Source organism: Galeopterus variegatus, unplaced genomic scaffold (assembly GCF_000696425.1).
Source record: "Galeopterus variegatus unplaced genomic scaffold, G_variegatus-3.0.2 Scaffold14707, whole genome shotgun sequence".
Lineage (NCBI taxonomy): Eukaryota > Metazoa > Chordata > Mammalia > Dermoptera > Cynocephalidae > Galeopterus > Galeopterus variegatus.
Window position 1 is genome coordinate 4,192 of NW_007740818.1, and position 8,614 is coordinate 12,805.

The 8,614-nt window shown below is 39.3% G+C and overlaps 1 pseudogene; it reads left to right on the forward strand.

The window, feature by feature from the left end:
- Positions 1–3,065: 3,065 nt before the first annotated feature.
- On the forward strand, positions 3,066–4,552 carry LOC103582039 (annotated as a pseudogene).
- Positions 4,553–8,614: the final 4,062 nt, after the last annotated feature.

The following is an 8,614-nucleotide window of genomic DNA, read 5'->3' on the forward strand; positions in this document are numbered from 1 at the left end:
AGGGTAAAGAAGAATTGGTAAAGGGACACAAAAATCAACTGCATTGTATACTGACAAACTAATATAAAAAATAGCATTTTACTTGAATATTATTAACATTAGGATTGTTTCATGCCATATTTTGTGGTATAAAACTTGAGAATATGTGTGTTGGGAAATGTATAAATGTTTTGCTTTTTATACATGTGCACATAACTCATTTTTCTAGTTTTTGACAATTTTGTGTTTCAGTGTCTAGTTGGTAGACAGATTTGTGTGTGTGTGTGATTAATAAATGTTGAAATAATAACAAGAGAAAGAAATATACAATATAATATTACTAGCTCTAGTCAGCCTAGAACACCAGAACTTATGTTTCCTATCTACCTGTAATTTTGTACCTCTTAATCTACCTCTTCCCCTCCACCGCCCCATACTTCCTTTCCTGTCCAGGCTTCTGGTAGCCATTATTCCACTCTCTACTTACATGAAAACCACTTCTCTTTTTCTTTTTTAGATTCCACATATGAGTGAGATCATGTGGCATTTGTCTTTCTGTGACTGGCTTACTTCACTTAACCTGATGGTTTCCAGTTTCATCCATGTTGCTGCGCCACAAATAATAGAATTTAATTTTTTTTCAAAAAATATTTTTATTAGCATATTCATTGTTACAAATCATGCTTATTCTTTTTGCCCCTTATCCAATCTATCCCCTCTCCTATCCCTCCCCCTTCCCTCCTTCCCCTCCTCATTCCCTCTCTCCTTCACTTCTAATAACTATAGATTTGTTCTCTCCATCTGATAGATTCACTGTTCCTCTGGAGGTTGATTGCCTAGATGATCTGTCCAGTACTGAGACAGGTGTAATCATGTCCTCCCTTATTATCACAAAGAAGATGCTTCTTCTATTACTCTGGAGTGTGCTTTGTGGAAAGAGAGGACCTCTTCTTTCTTTTTTGCCTCTACTGGTGCCTCTCATTGTGTCAATGCAGTTGACAGTCTGACATGCCATTTGCACGGTGGCTGTGATGGCTACTATGGAGACTAGCTGCACTGCAAATGACAGGATTTCATTTTTTAAAAATTAGCTGAATAGTATCCCATTGTGTATATATAACACAGTTTTTTCGGATCCATTCATACATTGATAGGCATTTAGGTTGATTCCATCTCTTGGCTATTGTGAATAGTGCCACAAAAAATCGTGGGAGTGCTGGTGTCACTTCAATGCATAGATTTCATTCCCTTTGGGTATATAGACAGTAGTGGAATTGCTAGGTTATAAGGTAGTTCTATTCTTAGTTTTTTGAGTAACCTCCATACTGTTTTCCATAATGGCTGAATTAATTTACATTTCCACCAACAATGTAAGGTTTCCCTTTTTTCTGTATTCTTGCCAATTTTTATTATTTTTTGTCTTTTTGATAATAGCCATTCCAACTGGTGTGAGATGATATCTCATTGTGGTTTTAATTTTCATTTCTCTTATGAGCAGTGATGTTGAGCATTTTTTCATATGCCTGTTGGACTTTTTCATTTCTTCTTTTTTTTCTTGTTTCTTGCTTCTTTTCTTTCCTTTTTTTCTTTTGTTGTATGTCTTCTTTTCAGAAATGTCAGTTTAGGCCTTTTGCACATTTTTTAATCAGGTTATTCGTGTTTTTGCTGTTGAGTTGTTTGAATTCTTTGTATATCCTCAATATTAACTACTTGTCAGATTCATAGTTTGCAAACACTTTCTCCCATTCTGTAAGGTATTTCTTCACTCAGCGGATTGTTTACTTTGTTGTGCATAATCTCATTTGCCCATTTTTGCTTTTGTTGCCTGTGCTCTTATCCACACAGTCTTTGCCCAGATCAATGTCCTGAAGCACTTCTCTTAAGTTTTGTTTTAGTTGTTTCATACTTTCTGGTCTTGCATTTGAGTCTTTAATTTATTTTGAGTTGATTTTTGTATATGGTGACATATAGGAGTGTAGTTTCACTCTTCTGCATTTAGATATCCAGTTTTCCCAGCACCATTTATTGAAGAGACTATTCTTTCCCCACTGAACATTCTTGGTGCCTTTGTTGAGGATCAGTTGACTGTAAATATATGGCTTTATTTCTGGGTTCTCTATTCTGTTCCATTAGTCTATGTGTCTGTTTTTATGCCAGTACCATGCTGTTTTGGTTAGTATAGCTTTGTAGTATATTTTGGAGTCAGGTGGTGTGATGCCTCCATCCTTGCTCCTTTTGCTCAGGATTGCTTTTGCTATTCAGGGGCTTTTGTCATTACATATGATTTTAGGATTTTTTTCTTTTTATTTCTATGAAGAGTACCATTAGTATTTTATTAGGGGTTGCATTGAATCTGTAATTTACTTTTGGTAGTATTGCCATTTTTCACAATATTAATTCCTCCAACCCATGGACATGGAATGTCTCTCCATTTCATTGTCCTCTTCAGTCTCCTTCATCAATGTTTTATAGTTTTCACTGTACACATCTTTCACCTCCTTCATTAAATTTATTCCTATATATTGATTTTTTTTTCTGTAGCTGTTGTTCAATAAGATTGCTTTCTTGATTTCTTTTTCAACTATTTCATTTATTGGTCTATAGAATTTTTGTATATTGATTTTGTATCCTGCAACTTTACTGAATTTTTTTTTTTTCAGTGCTAAGGGTTTTGGTGGACCTTTTAGGGTTTTCTCAATATAAAATTGTGTCGTCTGCACACAGGACAGTCTGATTTTCTCCTTTTCAATTCGGATGCCTTTTATTTCTTTCTCTTGCCTAATTATTATGGCTAGGACTGAAATTTTAAAGGAAGTCAAACTCAAGACTTTGAAGAAATGTTTCCCGTGAAGCTTTAGGATAAGGCCTCAGCATTCTGGATGATATGCATTTTCTCAATTCTGCCACTAGGTGTAGTCAGTGGAACGTGTTGAGAAACATTGTCATAAAGCTTGTAATTAAAGAACATCAGAGTAGGCGAATACGGAGCGATGGCTGTTCCTGAGGCCTTGCTCCCGGGCAGACCAGAGGCCGCGGAGCCCCTGCGGTAGACCGGACCTGGGTTGCGGCCTCCGGGGTCCAGAGGGATGTAGGGGTCTAAGACGTCCAGCAGCACCATGAAGGTGAGCTTCATGTGCCAGCGCTGCAGCCAGGCCCTGAAACTAGACACGAGTTTCAAGATCCTGGACCGTGTCACTATCCAGGAGCTCACAGCTCCATTACTTGCCACAGCCCAGGTGAAACCAGGAGAGACCCAGGAGGAAGAGGCTAACTCAGGAGAGGAGCCATTTATTGAAACTCGCCAGGATGGTGTCTCTCGCAGATTCATTCCACCAGCCAGGATGATGTCTACAGAAAGTGCCAACAGCTTCACTCTGATTGGGGAGGCATCCGATGGTGGTACCATGGAGAACCTCAGTCGAAGACTGAAGGTCACGGGGGACCTTTTTGACATCATGTCGGGCCAGACAGATGTGGATCACCCATTGTGTGAGGAATGCACAGATACTCTTTTAGACCAGCTGGACACTCAGCTCAACGTCACCGAAAATGAGTGTCAGAACTACAATCGCTGTTTGGAGATCTTAGAGCAAATGAATGAAGATGACAGTGAACAGCTACAGATGGAGCTAAAGGAACTGGCATTAGAGGAGGAGAGGCTGATCCAGGAGCTGGAAGATGTGGAAAAGAACCGCAAGATAGTGGCAGAAAATCTCGAGAAGGTCCAGGCTGAGGCTGAGAGACTGGATCAGGAGGAAGCTCAGTATCAGAGGGAATACAGTGAATTTAAACGACAACAGCTGGAGCTGGATGATGAGCTGAAGAGTGTAGAAAACCAGATGCGTTATGCATAGATGCAGCTGGACAAGCCGAAGAAAACCAATGTCTTTAATGCGACCTTCCACATCTGACACAGTGGACAATTTGGCACAATCAATAACTCCAGAGTGGGTCGCCTGCCCTGTGTCCCTGTGGAATGGAATGAGATTAATGCGGCTTGGGGCCAGACAATGTTGCTGTTCCATGCCCTGGCCAATAAGATGGGTCTGAAATTCCAGAGGTATCGACATGATCCCTATGGAAATCATTCATATCTGGAGTCTCTGACAGACAAGTCTAAGGAGCTGCCTTTATACTGTTCTGGGGGGTTGCATTTTTTCTGGGACAACAAGTTTGATCATGCAATGGTGGCTTTCTTGGACTGTGTGCAGCAGTTCAAAGAAGAGGTTGAGAAAGGCGAGACACGCTTTTGTCTTCCTTACAGGATGGATGTGGATAAAGGCAAGACTGAAGACACAGGAGGCAGTGGCAGCTCCTATTCCATCAAAACCCAGTTTAACTCTGAGGAACAGTGGACAAAAGCTCTCAAGTTCATGTGGACGAATCTTAAGTGCGGTCTTGCTTGGGTATCCTCACAATTTTATAGCAAAGGACTTTCTTTTTTTCCTTAGGGGAAAGTGTGCCTTAAAGGCTTTAAATTTTGTTTTGTTTGCAAAAGAAGTTTTATGTTAAATTTAGGTAATATTAAACAGCACATGTTTACAATACCAAAAAAAAAATAAAAATCCACAAAGTTCACTTTATTTTAAAATATGATATGACAGTTTCTAGAGCTACAGCATGCCGTGTATAGCTACCAGCCCTTGTCAGTTTTGACTCTTAATCCCATGCCTTCCTTTCCCTCTCTCCCCTGAAATCAACGAATTTAATTTTTTTGTTTTTGTTTTTTAAAACTGAGTTGAATTGAGATAGATGTGTTTTCACTGGATTTTATCTCTCTCAACTTCCTTCACTTACAATATGAAACAGAAACTTTTGTCCCCACTCAGACGAGATGTTTGACATGCACAATTGGATAATGTGGGAAAATCTAAGCATTGCCTGGACACCATGTGATGTGATCAGAAGCTTGAAATTTAAAACTTCTCACTTGGTTCTAGTCCCAAATGCCTTCTATGCGTTGTGTTAGAAATGTGAAATGGTGTTTGATACTGTTTGAGAAATTATGGAGAGATTTAATTATTTGTAATGAAAGATTTGCTACAGTCTGGTAACTGGGGGGGGAAAAAGAACATCAGACAACAAGAGAGTATAGTTGCAATAAAGGGAAGAATAGCTTGTATGATGTGCTTGATTTGAGATGGGAGGGGGTGGTGGGAGGAAGGATTGAAATAATGTGTAGAGAACTAGGAGTTAAGTCTGATAAACTACATTAATAGTCTTGCACAAAACTTTTCTGGGTGAACCTGTGCTTCCGATATGTAAAATAAAAATGTTTGGACAGATGAAGGGCAAAGTTCTTTCTAGCTTTAATAATCTGAGTTATTTTGATTAAAGAAGGTTCACGAGCAAACTTCCCTGGAATTTGCAGTGCATAAATTTGACCAGCAGAAAGCAGCAAGTGCTCAAGTTTTTCACAAGTAACCTTCCAAATCTTCCTGCCTGTGGGAAGAGTCGTGAGTCTATGAATGGAACAGTGTTTGGACCATTTAATAAAAGAAAAGCCCTAAAAGAATCTTCCTTTTTTTAAAAAATTTTCATTCTACATTTGTAAACCAAAGACAATATTAAAACTTTGTCTTGGCTCTGAGACATCACTATATTTTGGATCAACTCCTACCTCTCTGGACACTCCTTCTACATCTCTTGTGCTGGGTCCTTCTCATCTCTTTGACTTCTACCTATCGGGTTACCTGCCAGGGCTCAGTCTCCCTTTATCTATTTACACTCGTTGCCTAGTGATCTCACGCTGTTTCCCAAATTTGCGCCCCACCACACACTGCTTCCTTAACTTCAGCATCACACATACACATCCGCCTAAGGGACATTGACAGTTGGAGGTCTAATAGGTCCATCTCGAAGTCCTGACTGCCACCTGCCTTCCAAAGTTGCTTTCCCTCAGCCTTCCCTGTCTCAGAAAGTGTCCTTTCAAAATCTCTGGTTGCTCATGTCCTAACACTTAAAGCAGTCCTCGATTTTACTTTTCTCTCACACCTCACATCCAATATGTCAGCAAATTTTATTTGTTCTTTCTCTCACACCTCACATCCAATATGTCAGCAAATTTTATTTGTTCTACCTTTGAAATATCACTGGAATCAGACCACTTTTCACCACACCTGTCTTTGGGCCTCTCGACTATTATTAAGAAGGGAGACATGTTCTGGTCTGGCCAAGAGTATCAAATGAAGTTAAAATGGGATTTTTTTGTGTTCGTTTTGCAAGATGTCTCAGAGGCCAACAATTATGTAATAGGTATGAAGTGCCCCTGTACAATAACTCTTCATTTTCTCCCCTCCTACATTTTGGAGGTGTTGGTGGTACTGGAGGATTTTCAGAATAAGGAGTAAGCTAACTCTATTGAAGTTTATCAAACGTCATGAGGGCGGGGTGTAGTTAGGGAGTGAACATTTTAATCCTAGAACTATTAGAATGTAACTTCGTGGTTGTATGCAGGCTTAGAAATAAGGGTCCCCATGGAGCATAAACACTTGCAAAACATGGTGAGTAATATAATGGATAAAAGGGAGCTCAACTTGACCATAAATCGCTTGGCCAGTTACCATTAATTGTGAGAAATTTCCTGAGAGGCTCCCACCCCTTTATCATGGAGCTTCTGTTTACTGGATTCTGGAACAATTTCTATCATCAGAGAATCCTGCCTTCAAGTTGGATGGTGTTTTAGTTAGAGTTCTTGCTGCAAGCAGTAGAAGGCAGCTATAATAGGTACCAATAAAACAGGAATTTATTAGAAATATATTGGAAAAAGAAAAACAGCTATACCGGGTAGTTTGCAGCACACTGGGAAGGCTGGAGAACCAAGCTCGGGCTGTGCAGGTGGGACACGTGCCTCTGGTCATGCTACTGAGCTACTCCAGGGATATGCTGGAGACATGCTTGAGCTTGACACTGCACTGTGTGCTCCTTACGTTGCTCCTTGTGGACTACAGATGCTGTCCTGAGACCTTGGTCTTGCTGCTGTTGCTTGTCATCAGAAGAAGTTATCATTATTAGAGTGAGGTGACACTTAGGTCCACAAGGTGGTGCACAGGACTAACGTGAAGTCATGCCATCTCGTGGAGCATCTTTTTGGAGTGTCCATTTTACTTGAACATTTCTTGCAAAAAATTTATATTAGTATTTACACACAAATATAAAATAGAAAGTACAAGTTGTATTATTTGGTATGAGAAAAAAACAATTTAAAAGATAAGCCTAAAACTGTACACATAGCAGTGGGGAAGATGAAGGTATTTATGCACTTTCATCTGCAGCTTACTGAGAACAGTAAGAAGCTCCATATGAAAGAATCGTTTTAATTTTCTGTTTATTTTTACTGAAACATGGTCAATTGTACATATCTCTGGGTTACAGAGTTGAACGTCAATATCTGTGTGCAATATGCAGTTATCACATCAGGAGAAAAGATCTAATAAAATAAATTTAAGATGCTTATAACAGTAAATTTTTGTACAGTTCTTTTCCAGCCTGTGTTGTGCTGGAACTCAGGCTGAAAAAGTGCTGTAAGAAGTTGGAAAGAGCACAAAATTAGGAGTCAAGAGATCTGGTTCTAGCCTCAGCTCTGCCACAAACTAAGTAAATGACCTGGGATGAGACATTTCTGTCTGTTCCCTCTGTTTCCTCCTACCAAAAGGTGTGACAGGTAATTTCTGAGGTTCTTTTTGGCCATTTAGTCTCTAAGTCATTGGCATGGGGAAGGTAGGTGAGCTGCCTTCCTTGGAACTGTAGAACACGAGTTTGACCACCAGAGGGCAGAGGGCAGCTTCAACTTCCCAGTAACATAATTTTTATGCTCACATTGTCCTGTCTGCAATAGGGCGATGTGAACTACAAATACGTTGGACTTATCAGCCCTGGAAAGATTTCACATTTCAAGTATAAATTTAATTTTACATTTTTGGCTGAGATGATGTTATAGAAAGTAAACAAAACAGTCCTTGCACTACTGTCAAACGATTTCTCTTGTGTATTTCTATTATTCAGTAAAGGCTGGATTATACCATTGCCCCAAATCTCATAGCCTAGCACTGACAAATTCCTATTCCTATTTCTTGCTCATGCTACATTCTCCACAAGAGCCAGATAGGTGCTCAGGTCCACACAGACACTGGAGGACCCAGACTGACAAAGGCTCCATTATCTTGTATTTGCACCACATGGAGCACATGACGTTTTCAGTTACTTCAGGTAAAGGAGGGTGGAAAATTGCACATGGTCTTTTCCCCTGCCTCAAACTGTAAGGGACTTATGTTGCTTCCACTCATACTTCATTGGCCAGAACCAGTTACATCTATAAAAGGACTTGGAAATATAGTTGAGCAAATGGAACATATGGCGAACAATAATGTATCTGCCATAACAACATACTGTCCACATGTATACAAATAATCTCCATAGATGCACCCGTATTTGCATTTATTTTAATATCATTATTTCACGTAAAATTACATGAAACATTTTTATACGTCTATGTGATATTTATCACTTAAATAGCTGTTCCATATTCTATTCACATACCATACTTTATAAATTTATGTTCTTAATGGTGGGCATTTGAGTGGTAATTTATTAATTTTTACTATTATAACAAATTTATTCAATGAAATGACATGTC